We start from the raw sequence: 23,721 nt of genomic DNA, 5'->3' as shown, positions 1-23,721 counted from the left end.
GTCTCTAGAGTCCCTGGATTCCCCGTGCTTTTGAGAGCGCGCGCGGGAGGTTAAAAGAAGCGTGCATCTCGCTGCGCGCTTCACTCTGCCCGCTCCTGTCGGAATGGCTGCAGAGATTTCCAACCAGGGTGAAAGCGATCCTCGGCACGCTGACCGTGATTCCAATCACGATGATCGTCAACTACATGATCGGCGCTGTGACATCTGCAACAAAGTCTTCACTGCGCGCAAGAACATGTTACAGCATAAGAGAAATGTTCACAAGTTGGAGGCAGAAGGAGCTGTCCTGAAGTGTGATGAGTGCAACTGCGGGCTCTCGACGCTGGAAAACTTGACTCGTCACTATAGCGACATACACCAGTTCCCAGCCGAACATCGGCAACTGTCCTTCGCGAACGACAAAGGTAAGTAATTATATACATACTTCGTTTTTATTTTTTTTTTCTGTCTCGTTCTTCGATCAGCACATGTGTGATTCCATGTATATATATATATATATATATATATATATATATATATATATATATATATATATATATATATATATTCGGTTTTGCGATGTGAGCATTCGCGGCTTGAACTTTTGGTACAGGCGAATTCGCATGCGCAATACATGTAAGCATAATTTATTTTTTCCATGTTCTCGGCGATATGCGCTGTGTATATAATCCGCTGCCTTTCAAAATTTCGCAGGGCATTCTGCGATTCATTTAGCTTGATGAGGCGTTTTCTGGAAGCTGTATTTAAGATGTACTCGATCATTTTTAGATATATAAATGTTAGACTAATGTCATACTGGACTGTATTGCCGCGTCTCATATTTTTTTTTTTTTAGTTCTTGTTCTTTAGGAAGCGTGAATACTTCCATATATTCGCAATAGACCGTTTTTCTGAGAGCTTGATTAATTCTCATGTCTCGTTTTTATTATATAGCTGTGTACATATAGTGTTCATGTCCGCGCTGCACTGTTCTTGCCTGTATTTGTGGTCGGTTTTGTATAGGAAGCATAATTTCGATTATTTGATATTTTTCTTTATTTATTTATTTTCATTTATTTTTTGTTCGCTTGTTGCCATGTCAGACGCTTCGAGAAGCTTGGAATTCAACGCCATCATATACGTATATTTATACGAGTTGGGAAAAAAATGCGTTATTTCGGCTCAGCCGCTGACCACAGGTACCTTTTGAAAGGCTACGTTTTTACATTACTAATTTCACTTTACTATGCATGCTGCATTTTCCGAAATCGAGGAAAACCTATCATTTGCGGCAAAAGCTTAGTGAAGACAATAAACCGAAGCAGAAGAGGGCAAATACGGTCTGGTTCCCAAGCAAAAAAAAGTGTGTGGCAAAAGGTAGGGCCGACCTTTCTCGCCGACCGAAAAGTGGCCGGCCGACCTTCGGCACCGGAATGAGGGCCGGCGTCGGGGATTGACACTGACCTAACGTCGGCCGATTTTCGGCAATCGACTACGGCCCGACCTTTTGGCCCGACGTGATCGACCACCTGCCGCACGTGGGCCTGCCGTCTGCCAGCGTTACTGAATGGTCGGCCGCTCGTCTGCCCTAGCATTTTGCTGACGAAAGACCGTACGTCTGCCGGTTGCTTCCCGACGCCGGTTAGTGGCCGGCATCGCCCCTCGTGCAGGTATCATGCCATGCATTTAATATATCGTGGCCCATGCATATATAACGGGGTAGCACATACAAATGCACCAAGAAAAGCAGTAGCTTTTCTGATGCCATGAAGAAACAAAAGCTGCAGTATTTGGTGAAAAATTTATTCGTCAACAGCGTTCCGAAAAAGCTCGCGATTTGCTTTTTAATAAGCGTGGATATATGACTGCGCGTGTGCCACATATGGAAGATGAGTTTGAGGCTTGGTCTCCTTCTTTTGGCAGCCTGTCGATCACTTGATGTCTGCGACTGGTCGGATCTGCGGCAGGTTCCATCTTGGTCAGCTGTATGAAGAAAAGTGTTTTAATTAAATATTTCCTTTTCGCCTACACTTTTACATTGCAGGCAAATATAGGGTGAAAAGGTAGAAAAAATAATGTCTGCTCACTGCCACCAACTGCACTATCACATCAATATATTTTATGCGCTTGACTTCATGCGACCCTACTGAAAACGCATTAGCGCAAAGTCGCAATAGGTAATCAGGATCCGTGAATCCGCGAGAAAGGCGCGATCACTTTGTTTTGCTGGAGTCATGATGTTGCAATTTGCAACCGTAGCGCACTCAAACCTTATCCTCCCGAAGCGCGTTCTTGCATGCTAATGCTGCAATTTAATAATTCTAGCAAAACCAAGTGTCCGCGCTTGTCATAGAGCGCGTATGAGGGATTCCAACGCGGTAGAACAAACAGTTTCCGCGATATTTACATGAAACCTACAATAAGTTTATTCCGTAGAATACAGCTTAATTTTCTCAAACTAGATGAAACTTTTACAGCAAAAGCGACCGGATATTTAACGATAAGTCATCTGATTTATTTTCGTTATTTAACAACCGAGCATTATTTTAAAAATCGTCTCATCAGCCAAGACGGCTATTTAGACAGCCCAACTCTTAGAAGCTTATAGAACCCGTTCTAAATTTTTAAAGCTTGAAACAAGTTAGCTGAACACCTCATGAGCATGTAAGCACCAGGAAATAATCCGCACGATGAAAATACAAGTGCTTGTCCAGAAAGCAAGCGCACAGAGCAAAATCAATGTGAAACGGCTCAGATCTGTGTGCATCACATATATAATTCCAAAATCCACAAAATGAACGCACTGGCTCACTTACCTTGCCAGCATACCGCATCACTCAATCATCAATTTTTACGTATATACATCATTACAGCAGAAAAAAAAAATAATAATAAACACGGCATAAATCTTGTACTCAGTCCTGGCACGAGCTTGCTTGGCAGTAGCGATGATGCTAGTACAGCTTCTGATCGCTCCTATGGCGAGGGGTGCTGCAATATTTATATCAGTGATAGCATTTGACATTTAACTGGGTTGCATGCGTCCCATCGATGTGAGTCGGATAGAACAAAGTCAGCGCTAATACCTGTCCGGCAAGTGCACCGCCATGAAGAAGCGAAAGACCAGCGTTTTAGTGTAGAGGAGACCAAGGACTTCGGGCTTCGGCGAAACGAGCTTCCACTGTCGAAGCCAGTTTCCAGATCAGCTGATATCGCCTCCCTGCACGATCAGCGCAAGGCGCGCACACCAATTACAAAATATGCATTTACAGTAACAAGATGCGCATAAGCCTCAAAACAATACATAATTAGTTGCAGTAAATTATCGTATAGAAGAAAATCAGCGATAATTTGACTTACCTGGTCGGTATACATGTCAGTGCATGCACTTCGATGTGAAGAAGTGAAAGACGGGCGTTTTGGGGCAGAGGAGATCGGACCTCGGACTGCAGCGAAAAGAGCTAATTCCACCGCCGCAGCATCGTTTCCAAGTCGGCTCAGCACGTCTTCCTGCGCAATCAGAGCGAAATGCGCACACATCGATTATTAAAAAAAAAAAAAAGAAAAATGTACGTAGTAATAAGATGCGCATATATATACGCGCTCCAGAAACAGTTGCAGTATATTGTCGTATCGAACAAAATATGTGCTAATTGGACTTACCTGATCGGTATAGTGAGTGTCCCTCCATATTAAAAGGCGAGCATTTTGGGACAGGAGATACCCAAGGACCCAGACTGCAGCAAAATGAGCCAATTCTGCCACCGCAGCCAGCCGCAGCCTTGTTTCCAAACGGCTCAGCAAGTCTTCCTGCGCGTTCAGCGCCCACACCAATTATATATATATATATGTGAAGAAAGATGCAAGGAGTATATAACAAGACGAACATATGCTCCAAAACAATACATTATTATGTTCAGTATAATATCGAATCTAGCAAAAAGCTCCTCTGATCAAGACCGAAAGATCATGTACTTACGCATGTTTTGGTGAACTTCGGCACGAAGAATCTGTACAGAGCGGCTGCGATCATCAGCTGCATATATGGGCTGTTCTTTTCAAACGCCGACTGCTGCAGGAGGTTTAGACAGATTGAATTTGCGCGAAATAAAAGCGGACGATAAAATTAGGCAGTAGGCATCGCGCGCGCCCACACGGACTCATGGAGGCTGGCCGTCGACTGAGTGGCGCCGCGCATCTTAGCTCGCGCGGGATGTTTTTTCCCGCCTTTTGGCCACGTGACCTCAAGAAGGGAGGAGGGGGGGGGGGGGAGAGAAGCTACAAAAGCAGGGAGAATCTCCTGTGTGCGGTGCATGCAATTTTTTTTTTTTTTTCGCCGCTATTTCTCTCTGCTTCGGCATTCCTGTCGCCCCCCGCGGTAGGGTGCCTCGATGCCTTTCGCCTCCCCGTGGTTTCTTCCGCTTTGCCGCAGGGAGAAGAGATGTACCGAGGGGGGCAGCGGGTCCCGCGCAGCGAGAAGCAGTTTTCTTTCTTTTTCACGCCCCCTCCCCCCCCTCCCTCGTCGTTCAAGAAGCGTCGAGGTAGTTTCTTTTCTTTTCTTGTCCTTTTTCTACGGCTTCTGTAGAGCCCCCGTCTTGATACCAGCGGCTGTAGTTCTTTGCATGAAAAAAATATGGCTTGTGAATGTATGTATTGTTCTTTTAACCGAATATCTTCCACATAAACCAAGTGTGGGGCAGTAGAACACCTGCAGCTTCATTTAGCCAAAATAGCAAGACCTGGCTACGTATATAGTGTTCAGCAACTTTATCGGAACCGTCTTGGAAACTTTTCCAAGACGGTTAAGTTGCAGAACACTGTATATTATGAGTGCTTTTGCAGATATTACATAGTCCATGCGGATTTATACTTCCCAAAGCAGTACGTGGGTTATTTAGAACCCCTCGGGCTGTCATATTAATCGCAAACCACATTTCCGTTTTCGCGTTTGGTTTCCATCATAATGCGGCTTCTGCAGCTCGACTAAAGCCCGTGACCTCGAGCTCAAGCTGGTAAATACCGACTGAACCACATAGTAACTGCTGCAAGTTTCCGACAAAAATATATTTTGTCCATTTGTTTTAGGGATGCATGAAAATCAGTAGAAGGTCGCAGGGCAAAGTGCACCGGATCCGGATGAAAGCTCACAAAAGCTCACCGCCTCTTTTCTTGGCCCCGTACGAAATGTAAACTCACGGAGGCTGCGAAACGAATTTAAGGGCGTTTAGGATTGATAGGTTTCGAGGGCACTGGCAAAAGTAATTGACGGTTAACATATAAACCTTAAAGGCACGTGATCTCTTCGGTTTACCGTGGGTTTGCTTAGGGTTACGTTATAGGTTAACTTTATGATGAGGTTGTTTAAATTCAGAGGTTACCATTTAACCATAAAAAAAATGGACAATTACATTCGTAGGTTCATAGCAGTTACCGCGCAAATCTTAGGCACTTAGTATTAAGTATGCTTCAAACAGACAATCAGCGCCTACCAGTTCACAAATTCAAGCATAAGTTCATGACAACTCGCGATCAACTACAGAGTGTACCATACCCGCCGCGGCTCAATTAGCGCGCGGTTAAAGCTTTATTTCAAAATATGTATAAATAACAGTTAATTTCACCTTCTGTTGCGCAATGTATAATTCTATCAGCAGGCTCAAATGATATAGTGTCAATATATATCATGCACGCGGTATAACTCAATGTTGCATAAAAATAGCTGTTTCAATGATACGAATTTTCCACTTTTCTCCTGCTAAGCCGACTGCCTCATTGAACGTAGAGGGGAAACCTGCTGTATTGCAGGAGACTTTACTTTGATATGCACAATGTTATTTAATGACATATTATAGCAGCAGTGAATACGCGGCTGGGGAAAAGGGGATTCGAGGAACTTTATATATATTCTGGCATTTCATACCATATTTATGCGTGTGAGGCTGACGTTGAAGATTTTAACAATGTAGACCGCCACTGGTGCAGGAGCCGATCGATCCTCGTCATGTTGCGTGGGATTCTCAAAACGCAATCCCTTTGAATTTTCTCAAAAGAACCAAAGGTTACTTCTTGCACAATGCTTGTGTTCGCAGGAAGTATACGTTCGACAGGCGAATCGTCCGGGCGATCGGCTCTTTGCGTGCCTTTCATTTTAATTTGAAAACTATCAGGACCACATTTGTGTTCTGGATAAAGACAGTCGGCCTCGGCATATTGATATATAAGGAATAAAGCTTTCCTAATCCCCGTGTTTTAACTGAGGCGGGCAAATATTTGTCCCAAGCTGTTCCATTTATCCTCATGTCGGCAATATACTCGAGTTTCGTCTATCGAGAGTGCAGCATATATGTATATATGCGAAGCGTTACAGCTCATTTGGCCCAAAAGCCACCTCGCTAACCCGGTTTTCGCTTGAGTATCGTCGGGTTTTGTCTGAAATATTTGGAATGTGGTAGCAAATATGGAGATGCGGTCCAGGTTCCCACCGGGATCTGTGACAGATGCTGCGCCTTTACTTTCCTATAACCAATTTACAATTAACTGCGGTTGTCCACCGAAATAGAGAGATAGAGAGAAGAATGAGAAGGCGTTGTATCCCGTCGAATGTTAAGGGGAAGCTTGAGCGTCCCCCAAATTTTTATTTCCTTCTTTCAAATATTATTAACTATTCCATCGTACCACTGTGTAAGGTCGTGGAACAATTTACTCTGTGCGACTGCAGACGTGCGTAAGTGCGTGCGTGCGTACGTGCATGCGTCACACACGGCTTCGTGCCGATGCCGCGAGATAGACTATTAACTCAATAATCTCGGACATCTTGTTCATCCTAAAGTTATAGCTAATTAACGTATGCGCGAAACTTCTGATAAAGCCTAGTGCACACAGGTGCATGCCAACTTTCCCACATCTGTGTTCCTTGATTGTTTATTGATCCAGCCTCCCAATGATACGACCCTGCATGGCTTAGCACGTGTTTTCTTGTGGATTCCTCTTGCAAAGTCAATCTACTTTGATTATATTTTCACTATAGCTACCCAGACGGCCACTGACGTCCGACGGACAACCGAACTCGGCCGCAACTCGGCGGCCGATTTCGGACGTCCGCCGGAATTCCGGCGTACGTACGAAAGCGGATGGTCGAATCCGTTCGCCCAGCGGACAGCCGCCGCACGTCCGCCACTGGATTTGCTTTTACACAGCTATGATATAGTTTGTAGTCGTCGTGCTCGTCTGAACTGCGTATAAATCAGTAATGCCGTCAAGTCTGCATTATTTGATGCCAGAGCGAATCGATGCAATAGAAAGCGTTTCCATTAAACTGTTTTTTTTTTTATTTTCCGCATGTTTCATCGTTGAATTCTTCCATCCAAAATTTTTTATTAAAAGTTAAATGACCATTAAACATGTTTCTATCATGATGTTTCGGTGAAATTTTAATCAGTGGCTGAATAGACGCAGCAAGCAGGAAGCTCAAAAAGAACGAAACCGAACCTATCCTCAAAAAAATCTGAAATGAGCCAATCCAATCCACCTGACAAGTTAGTCATGGAAGATGGCTTCACGTTTCCGTGTTCTGCATTTTCTGCGCAGTTACAAATACCTACGGCTGTAATGCACTGCTAGCATTGTTTTTGCTGTGGCTTGGTGCGGCTGGCACACTTTGTTCACCCGCTGATTCCAAAGTAAGTATTTCACCGAACTTTTGTTTCTTTAGTTGAACTTTTCGATGCACCGATAGTGGTGAGCTTTTGCGTAAGGAAACAGCTCTGTATACAGCAGCCGAACGGTCGAGTGTTTTAGGCGAGACTGACAGGATGGCTCCGCGCCGACTAACTAAAGTGCAGCCTCAAGTCTGAGGGCCATCTTTTCGGCATTACTGGACGCTGCGCCAGTAAGCAGTGCCTGCCCGAGCTTTAAAGGAGTTAATTTGTTAACCATGCGCAACGTGCTGAGTTGTAAAAACTATACGAGAAAACTTTTGCACTCCTCGAGCCTATCGTGCGACATGCCTACACTTGTGAAAACGTCGCGATTTTTTTTTTTTTTTTTAATGGACAGCCGCTGATCTTTCTCTCTCGAGCTTTACGGCAACTACAGTTTCTAGAAGGAACGGCTGTAGCTACTAAATAACTAAAGGTTTAGTACTCTCCTTCAGCTTTGACAAACCGGGACAGCACCTTGCGCATGTTGGTTATGCATGTGGGACCGAACCGCGCAGAACAACCGGACAAGGAGATGAGAGAAAGAAAAAAAAGTCAGCACTTGTCTTTTCCTTGACCCGTTGTTCTGCGCTGTTCTGGCACGAATTTGACATACCGCCGCCGCGATACAGTTGGGCTGTGAGCTCTGGTGCCTGCAACGCCTTCTTTTATGCAAAACAGGCGTACTGGGAGGCCATGCAAGCCGCGGGCTCAAAAAAAAAAATAAAAAAAAAAATAACGAGTTGAGCAAAAGTGAGATGAAAACAAAATTGTTGTTGCTTTGTCCTTACAGATATTCAATGGCTCCTCAGAACTTCACTGCATTATTGACAGCGAGATAATGCCAAAGCTGCACTAGAGCCATGCAGCACCTTATAGTGCATGATACTGAGCTTATGTGTCGCACTGAAAGCTCCTACCATGTTCTTAGATTATCATATTAAAGTAGCTTTAAACCCATGCTTGTTAATACAGTGATAGCCATAAATTGAATCTAGGGCATCATGCTCACATACAAGGCTTCTGATAACCGCTGGTCACATGATGTGGGCTATAGCAGAAACCTGTACCTGGTCATCTTACAAGCATTTGTGCAATTGATGCTTTTAATGTGTTGTAAAAGATTTTGTGTTCTGTTTCTGTATGGGAATGCTTTCCTTATTGAAGGCTAACATTTGGCTTGCTACAGCAAAACCTACCTAGTCATCCTAAAAACAGCACCGCAGTTGGTGCTTTTAATGTATTGTAAAAGTATTTGTGTTCTGCTTCTGTATGGCAATGCTTTTCTCGTTGAAGACTAGCATGAGGCTTCCAAAAATTTTTCAGATGCCATTTGCTGTAGCCGATTTCGTAGGCCAACAGGAAGCAGCACTTTGAACATGGAAAACTGTCATCCACGGGGGAAAAACAGCAACATCCCTTTGCATTCTCATTTCTTTGGTATGGCTAAAAGTGAGTATTGTATCATTATCTATATTATTAATATTGAATCATGATTGTCAGTGTTGAAGTTGTTTGAGCGTGATGATTTTAAACACACAGGACATCCCTTCGACATTAAGGTTTTAGCTTGTTTACATGTAGGATGTAGAACTGGTTTCAACAAACTTTATGCAGCAAATTCTTTTTACATTGTCCACCATGTTACTTTTTGTCATTGGACACAGTCGTCCACTCTTAGCTTGAATGGGAATGTGTGGCATGCAGTTTGCAAAATAGCAATGCATCCGTCACAGCCACGCATCAAGGCTAAGTGGCTTGTGCGTAGAGGGACCAGCCGTTCCAGCTTCACGTCATCTGCCTCTTTGCTCCGGTGTGCAGACGTGCATTGAGGCAAAGTGGTTTATTTGTAGAGAAACCAGGAGCTTCTTTGTCACATCTGGCTGTTTGTTACGGTGTGCAGATGCACATTGAGGCAAAATGGCTGATGTGTAGAGGGACCAGGAGCTGCTGCTTAACGTCCTTCGCTTCTTTACTACAGTGCACAGCCGTGCATTGATGCTAAGTGGCTTGTGCATGGAGGGCCCAGGAGCTGCAGCTTCACGTCTGCCTCTTCGCTCAGGTACGCAGGTGCGTATTGAGGCAAAATGGCTTATGCATAGAGGGACCAGGAGCAGCTGTGTGGCGTAGTGTGTATATTTGCTATGGTGCGTATCGAAGTACAATTGGGGGCTCATGTGTAAAGGTACCATGAGCTGCTGCGTCATGTCGTCTGCCTCTTTACTATGGTGCGCAGGCATGCATCAAGGCAAAGTGGCTTATGCATAGAAGGACCAGGAGCTGTTGCTTCACATCTGCTATGATGCGCAGCTGCGTATTGTGGGTGGTGGTGGAAAACATTGCCATCAGATACAAATACAGGAGGTTACTAGCTGACCCTGAGGGGGCCTGTCCTGACAAAAACAAGGGGTCCCTAGTTTGGGACCCCAGTGGTGGTAGAGGGACTAGAGGCTGGTACTTCACGCTGTCTGCCTCTTCGCTACGGTGTGCAGCTGCGATGGATGCAGTGGCATCTCAAAAAGTGGATGCCACGCACTCGCATGTTCAGCCTGAGCGGACGACTGTGTACCAGCTATAGCTTTGTTATTCATAGAATAAACCTAGGCCAAGTTGGATAAATTATAGCTCACCTCATATGTGGTCAGCAAAGAAAAGCCACTCCAGAAAATCTGATGCATTTACTGTCATAGGGTTCTTATTCATATACATGCTACTGACAAGTCAGATTCTTCACCCTCAGAAATGCCAGAAAAATAACCAAGGGTGCGTCTGCGATAGTCTAGCTTGCTCTTTCTCTGCAGACTTGAGTCAGATGTGTGTTCCATTGCCGTGGGTGGGACAGGCGTGAATCTTTGATTTTAAGCTTGCAACAAGTATGTTATTGTAGTTTAAAGGCAAAACGGTACTAATAATCGTAGCCCCCCGTGGCCTTTATCCCCTTTTAATAGTGTTGCTAGACACTGAATTACTAGTTTACTCTGCACTGTTTCTGTCTAGTTAATGTGCGGAGATGTACATATATTTATATGACTTGGAGTTGTCGACTTTGTACTTAGAAACATTGTAGTGTTATCTGATGTGTTGCTTTCATTTCTTTAATGATTTCTGTAAGGGATCGGTGGGTATGCTAGGCACCATTATTAGTCTGCTCTTTTTGGGTCACCTGTTCAATGCCCAGCTGCGGCCGTCTCCCACTTGCCCTCGGACAGGAGGCGGAGAGACGCGCACAGATAGGCAGCTACAGCAGCTACAGTGCTTAACGGAAACGTAGGCAGAGAGGGAAAGAAGTCCCCTCTTCCGAGGACTTTGCTGTCGCACTCGAAGACGCGGGGACAGGCAGTTTGTTCTCGTTGCTGTGTCATGTAGGGGGCTCATTTTTATTTAAGGAGCTTTACGAACAGTATACAACTAAGGGGTCCTTAGTACTAAGCGTACTAAGGGATCCTTAGTACGCTGACTGGACCCATCACCCGGAGGCAGCACAGCTTTGAAACGAGCACCTCTTTTGGAAGAACTGCTTATCGTTCAAAGAAAAAACACTGTCAGGTTGAAGGGTGTAAGGCCCTCTTCCTTGTTGGGGAGCCCATAAAAGTGACAATTATTCAGTGCAGGCGCGCTGAGTGGAGTCTCGTTGAGGATTCCAACCCTGGATGTTAACAATGGTGGGAGATAGTGGCGTTGAAAAAGGGCAAGTGTGTAACAGTGACGGTATGATGTGGGTTGGCTCTTCTGATGTGGTCCGCAATGGTGCTGACTCGGACGCCAATAATTGCAATAATTGCCCTGTAAAAGGAGCCGCCAAGGATGCAAGCTTTGGGCAATGGTTGCGCACGTGGGACACCGTTTTAATGGGTTCTAATTATTTATTTTCTTTTTTTTTTCTAGGGGAGAGAGTTTGGCATGTGACCTAGTGAGCCAATCATTTCGAGGTCCATTCTCTAAATTCCGTTTGTTGTGAAACGAATTTGTTGTTCCTTTTGCATTGCTTGTATTAGGGAGAGGGTGAAGAACTTATGAAAGTGGAAAGACATGCCAAAATGTTTGTTAGCCAGTCATGTGTGAGTTCGTTGTCATCGGGGAGAAGAAATGTGGGTGGAGTCCCGAAGTTAATGAAACGGCCCCGCGGCCTGGAGAACTCGTTCTGAGCTAGATTTTGGTCTCTTTACTCTTCGGCATAGATCATGGTCATTGTTTCACCTGTTGTAAATACGTACATTCATGTATAAAATTTTCAGTTCATCTTCCTCTCCGTGTGCAAGTTGTTGTGGCCAGATGCAGTAAATTCACTATTTTCATTTCTATATAATGTGCCTTTCTGAAGATGGTGAGCTCTTTTGTCCAATCCTGTAAGAAAGCTGCAAAGCGCTCCCAAATCTTCCACAAAACTGTGTGATATCTTTAATACTAACTGCGGCTTGGTGTCACTCCAAACATGTAATTGAGGTAGATTTCTTCCCCCCCCCCTCTTTTTGTTCGTTCAAATGAGGATCAGCGGACACTAACTCTTGCTTTTGTAATGCCCTAGGCCCCGCCTTAAGGTAGTACTCCAATGTCGATACCATTTTTATAGCTATGGCTGTCCAACAGCATTAATGTCTTTTATACACTTCTTTTACTAATCTCTTACCCAAGTGGTGGCTTATACTGCGGGGGCGAAAGTCTGGACAGTATGTCTGTAGATTTTGGACTAGAATCGCGATGTAAACGAATTGTGACCTTATTTCTCTTGCACACATGAAAGAACTAACGTCCAACTTTCACATCGACAAGTATGGTCTGAGTTTCCTGGTCGATGTGAAAGTTATGTTCTTTGCAGTTTGCGTAGTCCACACACTTGTCCCCGATATTACATAGGGGCAAATTAGGCGCCTTTACAGGGGCAGTTTCTTTGGCGCCCACTACCTTCCCCATAAAAAAGCTACAGTGTTTCTTGTGAACAGCTGGCTGCATTTATAAATACCATTATTTTTTTTGTAATTTGTTGTGCGTAGTTGAGAAATCCATGACATACATCCATGCTGCATGCTGCCGGTAATACATCAGGAGCTTGTGGTTTTGTGTTTGTGTTTTTGTGTTTTGTGTAACTATAAGCCTTGATATTGTAATGTCACATATAGCGCTGTGGGTAAACAAATAACTTTACTTTTAACTCTTGTAGAAGCATGAACACTGCGCAATCACTGCGGCGGGCTATGCTTCCACATTGGGCTTTAGCCACATGTCAAATGTCTATCTTTATTCTGCTGCAGCAGCTTGCATGTTATCAGATAAGTTAATTCGTCGCAGCTGCTCTAAGGAGACGCTTTCTAGACGCTTGTAGCCTAGATGTTGATGTCGATATACCCCCGACACGCCCAGGGAATGTCTTCAGTAGAGGGTACATGGAAACCAGCGAAATGTGCAGTTTACAGAACAAAAAGGTAACAATTTTAAATGATGTTATTATTGATCACTTCTTTTCAGAGCAGGAACAATGACTTTAGAAATCTGCCTGTTAAACCGCTCAAAATGCAGGTTTCTGCCGCCAATGCGTACCTGTGTAATACTGCAATGCTCTGGCTGTGCTTTATGTTCATATACAGCATCCTTTATGCTTAGTTTCTCTGCATGTGCACTCCATGTCTTGGGCATTGCTGAGGGCGCATAGCAGCAAGCATAACATGCCATGTTTGTTCAGAGTAGCATGTTCAAAGAGACAATATAAAAACATTAAAATACTGAATGCCAGGTTCTGGTCAAACTACGTTTGTATCTTTTGTTATTCTGCATGGGTTTTGCTGCAGTTATATGACCTTTCTATATAGTATGTGACAGTTCTGAATGGAGATGCATGCGTACAGTGCCATCTGGAAAAAGCAATTGAAAGAAACTGGCAGTTGCCCTTGGAGATGTGTAATCAAAGTTCAGCACAGATAACTTGAATTTCATTTTCCCTTCTATTGCAGGAGGAGCCCAGCCTGCTCTTTCCATCTTAGGCCTGAAAGACTATCAACAGCTGATCGAGCAAATGCACAGGATAGTAACTGCTCCTGGAATCCCGGCCTGCGGAGGCCGCCCACACAGAACTCGATCATCTCGCTAATTCCGAAATATTAGGTTTCAATAAATACCTTTTCCTCCACCACCTACCCAAGGGAAGAGCTATCACGGCCAAGGATAATTAAAAAAAAAAATGATTCAAGTAGATTCTTAATACTCCAGTTGGCCTGCATTTTACCATGCCATTCCTTAACATCGATATTTTTTTAGTGTAGACTATTTATGCATGCAGTTTTTGCAGTAAAGGCAAAAAAAATGCTTTTTTTACAACCTCGCATGCTGGTATGCCTATGCACTTAGCATGTTTTCAGGAATGGTGCATTTGTGTAAAGCTCAGCTAGCGTGTGCCTCTTTGATGGAAGTTTTAATTGCACACTACTGTTCAGTGCTTTGTGTGTGAAAGTAAAGCAGACAACAGGAAACTTGAACCTGTTGCATATTCTATTGTCTGCTTTACTCTCACAACAAAGGCATTGAGCACTAGTATGTGACTGAAATTTCATGGCACATGCTTGCTGAGCTTTACACGAATGTTATTGGCAAGTTTTTACATGAATAGCGGGCCCTGCAAGCATGTTCCGGGAAACGTCCGAATGTCCGCCTCCGGCTGCCCGTCGGACGTCCGTGGGACGCGATCCGGATCCACGAACGATAGTCCGACGGACGTCCGCTGTACGTATATCGAACATAACCGGACTTCCGTCGGATGTCCGAAGGTCCGAGAACGGACGTCCGTCGGTCGACCGTCGGACGTCTATGGCCGTCTGGGTAGGTGGTGGCGCCTATCTGGATTCCGCCTTGTCTTCATTATGCCCTTTGTTGTGCGCTATTGGGTATCCGAGTTAGTGGATCACATAGGTTACGTTGGGCGGCCTTAACTTTTATACTGGCTTGGAAGTAGAAGGCAGTTGCTTGTAGTGCATGGTCAGGGGAAAGACAGGCGCACGTGTTCGCATAGTTAGAGGAGATGTTTGTAGACGGAGCATGGATAGCCATAGCAGTATCTAATCTCTGCGAAGCGCTCTGCTATTCAGCGCCCCTATACATATGTGCCAAACGTATGCGAAGTGGGAGACGCCTGTTGCACCCAATCTCCCGCATGCTCTAAGAGACTTTCGGTGGCGCGCTGAGTGTGGCGTATTCGATCCCCACCAAATTAAGACAGGCTTTACAGCTGGCATATTGATCCGCACAGTATCAACTTTGGTCAGGTCGAGTCTCACACACGTGTCCTTAAGGACTGCGTCGCAGCTTGGACATTCCGCTGCCTAGCGCCGTGAGCTTTTTGTCGCACAGTGGAAGGCCGCGCGAAGCGTTCGAACAACGTGTAGTGAAGTCCGTGGTATTGATCATTTGGCAGAATAGGAACGCGGTCGATCGTATTCTTTCGGTGACCCCGTTGTCTACTGTTCCCCATGCTAGTGCGTCTCACCTAGATATAGCCAGCTGTTCGTTCTTGGAGAGCAAAGCTTTATCCGGAGGTTGTTGACGCGGCACATCCACCTCAGGAAGGTCACTTATACATCGAAGTGATTTGAACTGGGTTCTATTGTCTTGAAAGACGCAAGCCTGCGGCTCACGCGTATATGTGTGAGCACAAAGGATCGAGCAATCGACTGTGTGGAAATTTGTTAGGTGGTCAGAGCTCCCGAGGGAGTCCTGTTGCAGCTGCGCATTATTGATATACAACGTGTGACCAGAAACTCACTGCATTATATATTTCTTGCCGCTAGCTTATATGTTCGGTACTGTTTGCTGTTTTACTGAAACATTATTTATTGTCCCAGTGTGGTTTGCTATTTCCATGTTTATCAATAAGATTTTATTGGTTGCCTGCTATGTAAATGGTTGAAGTTCACGCCTATGACGTCATGATCGTTTCTACTCTCTTATCCAGGTACTTTTCAAGCAGAAGTCTTAAGTTTCTGGACCTATGCAGCATTCCTTCCATATGCAGGGCTATTCTACAAGCGATCTCTCGGCTTAGTACGTACGACAGATAATTCGCTTTAATCACTTCCGATACATGTTCACGCCTTAAAACTAAAAGTTCTCCATATTATTAGTCTGTAAGCCACAACAAAAACCCGAAATTGCGGCAGCTGCTTCAGGAAAGAATTCTTTTCAATTAGCTTCTTTTATTGCGCGTACCTCGTGTAGCTCTCAATAAATATTCTTAATTTTCAATCACTCTGTCTAACATAGGGGTCTCAAACTCATATTGATATGCAGGATGCGTTGAGAAAATATGTCTCTCGCGGACCAGGAGTGGACAGTAACAAGCAAGAAAATACAGAAGCCATAATTCAAAACAATCTGTAAAACAAAAACGAAATACTAATAAAATAAATAAAAATCAACTGTTTCGTTCCTATTAAACCACACTCCCATTCTTTGAGCAAAAAGAAAAAAGGAACAAAAAAAAAAACAGAAAAAGCGGAGCATCTTCGATTTTTTGTGTCCAAACGCGCCGGAGGAGCGCGTTACTTCAGGATGGCTTGGTGGAGTTACTGAAAGGATACAGCGGTTGAAAACTACTACAGTCACTTGTCCTGACAGTATGTAAATGCGAATGAAAAAGAGGTCTGGTTGTCCAGCGCCTAGTTATTGAAGGTAACAAAGTTGACTGTCTTGTAATTTTAACTAATAACGCGCAACTTTGGAAAGCGCGCTTACATTTCCAACATTTCGTTCGCACGTACAGCGTCCTCGCGCGCTCGAGATCGTATCTTGGTCGCGCTCTACACTTCTGCAATGAACTTGAAAGCCCGCACGCACCCACGAGCACAAGCTGCCGAGTCTTCCAAGAACTGTTGACAAGAAGCGGGGGAGGAGAGGGGGGTAGTTTCCGGTGTAGAATCGGACCGCTCGCCGCTCGCTGCGAAAATGCGCCCCTCCGACTTCCGAAAAAAAAAAAAAAAAAAAAAAAATGAAAAGAGCCGCCCGTCCCACCCCGGCAGGTCGTAAAAGAGGATGAATGGGCCACACGCAAAGAAACAAAACCAAATGACAAGGACTCTGGCCCGTTTTCTCGCGGCTCTTAGCTTTACCAGACTGTTTTGAGAAAAAAAGTATGCGATTAATAACCTGGACAATAATCATTTTCCTTCGTTTTTTTTTTCTTCATGTATTTGATCGTAAGACAACTTTGTTCGAAAAGAGCTCCTTCAAAAATAGTATACAAATACCACAAAACTGCATGCTCTCTTCAAAGTCGGCGTGTATACATCTCTTCTCTCGCCCAGTCAGGAACGCTCGCCACCAACTTTCGAGCTGCGGGGGTGACACAGTTGCCCCGCCCTTCCCACCATTTCCCCCCTCTTTTCCGCCCTTCCTTCGAAACGTCCGAGCGTGAGGTCGGTTTTGTTTCGTCCGGGTCTCCCTCCGTGTACGCATTTCTCTTCTCCTGCTGCGAAGTAGTGTTTTTAGAATTTGTCTCTTTGCTTGCCTGCCGGAGCGTTCCCCGCGGCCAAGGCTTGCCAGTGGCATAATTTCTGCCCCCGAGTGCTTTTTCTCTTCTGTCCGCTTCTTTTATTTTACACAATAGCCTTCTCCTCCCTTACAACGAGAAGTTGCGTCTACTCAAGTGCCCTGCCATATAGCGGACGCATTTCAGTGAGTGATACGGGCTAAATGGGGTGTACGGAGCTTGTGCGCCAAAATATAACTAATGTTACAGCACCTACAGCTGCGCTTCGTAATAAGTAAACAGTATAATGACATGATCTACACATGAAATCGCGGTCACCTTGTGGCTTGCTGTTTATCAGAACTCGGTAAATAATTTTACTAACAGCTATAAGGTTCACTAAAAATGTGAGCGACAAGTTAAACAAACAATAGCATTAATTAATGTAACAAAACATTTACACTGAATAGCATGTATCATTTTGTTCCATACTAAGCGCAAATTACATAACATCGCGAAAAACCAAAGCCAAGTAACAGGCAAATTTTAAAAAAAGTAGCAGTCGTGCTCTTCATAACTTTTTTTCAATGTACCGCCTCAACAGTCGGGCCAACGCATTGCCGCACTCTTGCCATTAACCTGGCGCCGTGCCCGGCATTTAGTCCGCCAAAAAAGTCGGGCCAAAGGCCGCTGCGAACTACTTGCCGAAAGGGCTGGCGGCTACCTCCGGGCCGACCGCTTGCCGTGGTTTACTAGCCGACTAAGTAGGCTGCCGACCATTTTCCGAACGTCGGCCACACGTAAATGGTCGGCCAAGGATGCTTGGGTTGGTACATGCTTAAGAATCGAGTAAAGCGCTAGGAGAGACGAAACACGTGAACGACAGAGCATGTATCTGTCTGTCGTTCACGTGTTTCGTCTCCCCTAGCGCTGTTTTACTCGATTCTTCAGCCGAAGCAGCCGATTTTACAGGCTGCGCTACCTGGCGAACTATGACGCAATACAGTTTGGGGGCTGGTCTCGTATGGAGCAGCCTGTCGAATCAAGTTCTCCGCTCGCCACGGTGAAAAATTCTGCTGTAGCAGACTGCCAATTTTCGCCGATTCCGGAAAACTAAGGCAAGCACAGATGTTAAATTATATCAAGAAACTTAGAACAATGGTCTACGCTTTTCGATCGGCACTTCAGTGAAATTGCCGGTTTTGTTTAGTGCACCGGTTTTCAGCCATGTGGAAAGGTGGTGCGGAACCTTAATCAATTGCGACCGGTATTGAGACTATAAGGTAGAGGGCAGGGCGAATCTTGTATTCGTGCTGCGATCTTTTGCGTACTAGAAGCACGTTGTGTAATTGGGATTGAATCGATCGGTTAAACAACGCGCATTTGATGCCAGCGCGCGGCTACAATAAGGGATTCGACTCCTCCACATATCATGCCGCTCGCCACGCATTGCGGGCCCGTCTATCAGCTAGTTTCAGTGGTGCCGGTATCAACAATCGCACGATCATCTCTCGATCCCTATCTCCTTCTTTCGCGCGCGCTCTTGCGCTTAGAGAAGTTAACATTGACATTGAACCTACGTGGACCCCGCAAGACCAGAGTAGAGTGAACTAGTTCACTCTAACCAGAGCAAAAGCCGGAGAGCTATCGCGCGACCTTTCATTTCTTTTATCGTGGGCGTGGGTTTCGCACACCCACCTCCATTTGAGAAACGCATTGGTGTAAGGCATATATGTAAGCAACTATTTAGATCAAGCATGTATTTCAACCATATATATATATAATGTATATGTATATAATTCAAAGGAGCGAACAGTCTATGAGTCCAAGGGGAACATTTTCAATACCAACAACAAAACATTAAAAAAATATATGTCCAAATGTTCGCCTTGGGCTCGTAGACTATTCTCTCCTTTCAATTATATATAGCGAGCCCCTCGGTTCTCAGTTCCCCTTCAATTCTTTTCTATATATATATACATAATATAAATACGAATCCCAGGTCAAAAGTCCTCACAAAGGTGAATGTTCTGCGTTTGTGAAAAAAATAAGGGGGCTATATGTATATGCTGTAATAATTAATGGTCCTCAGGTGTGGCAGCACTCGGTACTATAACTGTCACAATGTTCGGTACACAAATTCGCATCTGTCTGGTGCAGTGTTCTCTAGTATTTATGGGTCTAGCCAGCGGCACAAGAGTCAAATTTAATTGGTCCTGTGAATCTGCAATTTTACAGATAAAAAGGTTCTTCCACAGTCGACTGCGGTTTCTGCCACTTGAAAAAAATGCGGGCAAATCCCAATGTTAAAATACTGTGGGGAAAAATGTGGACTAGCAAAGCTACCTTTGTGGTTGGCATTTTAGCCGAATTATAGTCTGGTAGTTTGAACAGAATATTTTACAGCCCAAGATTGATAAATATGCAGAATAATTGGTTGCAACAACTAAACCTTCATGGTTTTTACAGCCCAAGATTGATAAATATGCAGAATAATTGGTTGCAACAACTAAACCTTCATGGTAGAATTTCCCTGAACATTGCAAGATACTCAGCAATACTGGAAAAAAAAAAGCTATTCCACACATGCAGTTTTAGGAATGTGGACTACATTATACGGTAAGTAATAGTATGTGTTGTGCACAATGTTTTTCAAACAGTCATGCTTGATGAGTGTAGAAATTACTTTGTCAGTGATACAGAGCCCTGATTTTTTTTTTTTTTCAATTTACAGAGTTCCAGGAATGGAAAACGAGAGAGGAGGTGAATGAGGACTGCAAATTCATAGCACCTCAAGGCGAAAAAAGGCTCGCTGGTGGAAGTACAAGGGTGTACTATAAATGCCACAGGTCAGGAGTGGCTAGGCCAAGCCGAGGGAACAAGGTACGGGCAATGAAGAGCCAGGGAAGCTGCAAGAGTGGTAAGACATGCCTTTCTTTTATGATTGTTACTAGAGAAAAGAATGAAGTCAAGGTGATGTACCAAAGGACACATTATGGGCATGATGCAGATATTGCACACCTCACCATGACCACCCAGGAAAGAGCAATCATTGCAAGTGACCTTTCAAAAGGAGTGCCCATGAAGACTATAATGAAGAAAATAAGGGCATCAATAACAGTCAAGCTGACTCCTCTTCATTTGACCGATCGCTTAACCTTACACAACATCAAACGGCAGTATAATCTCAATGTGCCTGAAAGATGTCATGACAGTGATGCTGTCAGTGTTAGCACATGGGTGCAAATCATGAGGAACAAGAACCGACCTGTTGTTCGCTTGTACAAGGAGCAGGGGGCTGTTGACTCAACAAATACGTTCAGCACGAAGGATTTTGCTCTTGCTCTAATGACGGAGCCACAGGAAGACCTTCTGAAGGTTTTGGGCTCAGGAACAGTCTGTGTTGATTCCACACATGGAACAACAGGATACCAGTTTGAATTAGTGACTGTTCTGGTGCTGGATGAATTTGGAGCAGGACTGCCTATGGAATACTTTATCTCCAGCACAGTAAATGAAAAAACTTTAACAGCCTTCTTTGAATCTGTGAAGTCTTCCACAGGAGCATTATGTCAGATGATGCATCTGAGTTCTTCAAGGCTTGGTCAACTGTCATGGGTCCACCTCAGCACCGACTGCTCTGCTCATGGCATGTGGACAAAAACTGGAGGCGAAGGATTATGGAGAAAGTCAAAGGAAGAGAACTTGGAGCTGAGATTTACCGGACAGTTCGCACACTGCTAGAATCCCTTGACAAGAATGAGTTGACTGAGCTTCTTGAGCCATTTTTGGCCAACAACGACCCCAGGCTGCAGGAGTTCATGCAGTATTTTAAAGCAAACTATGCTTACCGCCCAGAAATGTGGGCCTACAGTTTTCGAACTGGCCTCGGGATCAATACAAACTTGCATCTTGAAAGAATGCACAGGACTTTAAAGCATAATTTTCTGGAAGGCAAGAAGAATCACCGTGTCGACAAGCTCATCTCGGCACTGATGGACATGACATACCATTTTCTTATGAAGAGGATAGGCCACATCACAAAAGAAAAGAGAACCTGCAAGATGAGTCGAATTGAGAAGAGCCATCGAACTGCCATGGCAAGCCCAGCATCTATAGAGAGGAATGAAGATCGAACATGGACTGTGCAATCCCAGTCCACAAAAGGCCTCGCATACAAAGTCTCAAAGGTGAAAGATGGTGCTTGCTGCCCTCTTGCATGCAGTGTGTGCATGGTGTGTGTGCATAGCTATGCATGCACTTGCTATGATCATCTGATGTCCATAATAGTTTGCAAACACATTCATGGTGTGGTCATAGCTAGCACACCAGAAATAGCAGCTGTGAAAATCCCTGAAACTGCTCTAGGAGTGTTGTCAACTTCGAAGATAAGTGAGGCTTTCCACATCTTGGAAAGTGTTCAGGCAGCAGAAGCCTCAACAAGCGTGGCAAACTCAGAGTTGGTTGTGGCCAAGATGCAAGTAATCAAGGAATATACAATGAAAGAAGAAATTTCTCAAGAAGTGCACAACAAAGCGTGCAAGCTTTTGGACCCTGTGCTGAAGATCTACGAAGAAACTAACAAGCAACAAAAGTCCCACAACTCAAGGGAGCCAGCCAACAAGAAAGCTGGGCATCAACTGAGGTTTCATACTACTAAGAAACCTAGGTTGTCCAGCTTAGGTTTTTCTAAGCCAACTGAGCTTCAGAAAGAGATTATCAAAAGGCAAATCCTCGACAGTACCACCGAAGATACTCTTATAATTACATCTTCAGGACATGAATATCTTTGAAAAGTGCAATGGAACCCCTATGCCACTCTTCTGCACAGATCTATGAAGATAATGTGAAGCAGGAAATGCACAAGCAAGCATGAAAATTTAACTTCAAATTACTTTTTTTTTAACCCAGAAAACTAGCACGTACTTGGAATAAGTGTGAATTCCTACTTCTGAGAAGAGCACTGCCTTAGACTGACTGAGCCTTTCATCTCTGCCGAAATCACCGCCACTACATTTGTAAAGGTCCTTGTGCTTCCTGTATGATCTTACCTAGCTGTAGGTGAAGTTTGCAGCTGTATGGTACCAGTTGGTTGGTGTGTGCGTTAGAGCGCGAGAAACACCTCCAAGCTGGCCATATATGCTGCTGGTAAGTACTTTTCCTTCCAGCCCATCATTGTGCACCACTAACACGCTGGTCATGTGTGCTGCAGGTAAGTATACTTTTTCTTTCAGCGCAGCATCTCTCACATCGTGCGCTGCATCTGGCAGAGCCAGACAACATTTTTTCTCTCGGCAGAGCCTGACTGCTAGAGAGCGCGTCTCCCAGGTGGCGGATAGGGAGGCTCTAACCAAGCACCTGAGCTATCAGCTAACAAAAAACAGAATTGCTTCAATCAAAGGAAGGAGTGCTCAGACACGAGGTGTTTTATAATGCCATGGTGCTTCGTAAGAGTGGTGCTTGCACCCGCGGACCAACAGAGCTTTTACCTGAATGCCTTGTCATGTTTCTCACTTGTATGTTTTATTTTCACCCAGGTCCATGGCTGCATGCTACTGGCAATTAAGAAATTGCTGTTAGAGTGGAGCTTGCATACAAACATGTTCTAGACAAATTTTCTGGCTGACAGCATTGTGCACTATCACAAGACAGGTAAATGTATGCATACCGAAATAAACAGAACTTTCCATGCTAATTAATCCCACTGTAATGCATTTCAGAGGACAAACAGGCAAAGAGACATGGACACCATTGCTGCCTTTCACAATTGCATTCAAGAATCCATTCAGTTAATGGGGATATCTGGTTGTAATTCGCATCCTGCACCTCATGTTGGAATTTTCTTGTCCTAGCACTTCAATAAAAATATTTATTGATTTTGATCTTGCAAAAGTGTTGTCTTCTCACTTGTTCCTACATGCATGCTTCCAGGGATTTCGATATATAAGCAACACTGCCTGCAGTGCACTGAACACAAAGAAAACTACAACACTTGGTGGTGATATGTGTTCACACCACTGCAATGAATCACAATCATTTATCCTAATAATGACATGTTTCAGGCATCAGACATTGCTGAACCACATTCTTCAGCACTTGTATGAATGGCAGCAAAATATTGTTGTAATAGCCAGGAGTATTGGTTGCACAGTGAATTAGATATAGTTATGTAAGCACACAAATTTGCAAAATTAACTTAACATGTAACACTTTTCTGTGTCTAGCAGCTGTTTGTCCAAACCAGTTTTTATCATGTTCTTGTGATCTTGGCTGGTGCCTCTCTTGCCAGATGTTGCATACTCGTTCAAGACTAGAAGAAAAGCTGCAATAGTGGCAAATAGCAATGATGAAATATGAATATTTGTTAACTTAATTGCACTATCTTACTGAAGAACTATTGCTAAATGAAGTTCAAGCAATATGTGCAGAAACAAGACAGCATTTTGCTAAGTGAATAGGTATAAGGCAAATTCATAATGGCAGCACAACTCTTCATTATGACATTGAAGAAGAACATTTCAAACTTATACAAATAAGTGTTAGATCACCACTGAAAGTGTAATAGGTATTTGTATTCTAACTGCAATATTTAAATAG

At 44.2% G+C, this 23,721-nt stretch overlaps 2 long non-coding RNA genes and 1 pseudogene across 3 annotated transcripts; 2 read left to right on the top strand and 1 right to left on the bottom strand.

Moving 5' to 3' along the window:
• The first annotated feature begins 103 nt into the window (after window positions 1–103).
• Window positions 104–23,510, top strand: LOC146201445 (uncharacterized; annotated as a pseudogene). The gene is made up of 3 exons (XR_014704700.1): window positions 104–404; window positions 19,859–22,776; window positions 22,845–23,510. The product of XR_014704700.1 is annotated as an uncharacterized LOC146201445 (transcript).
• LOC146201447 (uncharacterized) lies at window positions 1,843–3,803 on the bottom strand. Its single transcript, XR_014705358.1, has 4 exons — window positions 3,643–3,803; window positions 3,340–3,489; window positions 3,066–3,199; window positions 1,843–1,962 (listed from the first exon to the last, which is right to left on the bottom strand). It is a non-coding gene; the product is annotated as an uncharacterized LOC146201447 (long non-coding RNA).
• LOC146201446 (uncharacterized) lies at window positions 7,515–13,800 on the top strand. Its single transcript, XR_014705357.1, has 3 exons — window positions 7,515–7,658; window positions 9,003–9,128; window positions 13,622–13,800. It is a non-coding gene; the product is annotated as an uncharacterized LOC146201446 (long non-coding RNA).
• Window positions 23,511–23,721: the final 211 nt, after the last annotated feature.

The sequence above is a fragment of the Amblyomma maculatum genome, chromosome 2 (assembly GCF_055883805.1).
Source record: "Amblyomma maculatum isolate TAMU_Amacu chromosome 2, ASM5588380v1, whole genome shotgun sequence".
Lineage (NCBI taxonomy): Eukaryota > Metazoa > Arthropoda > Arachnida > Ixodida > Ixodidae > Amblyomma > Amblyomma maculatum.
The sequence above is the reverse complement of the archived record's forward strand: the minus strand, read 5'-3'. Positions and strand labels throughout refer to the sequence as shown.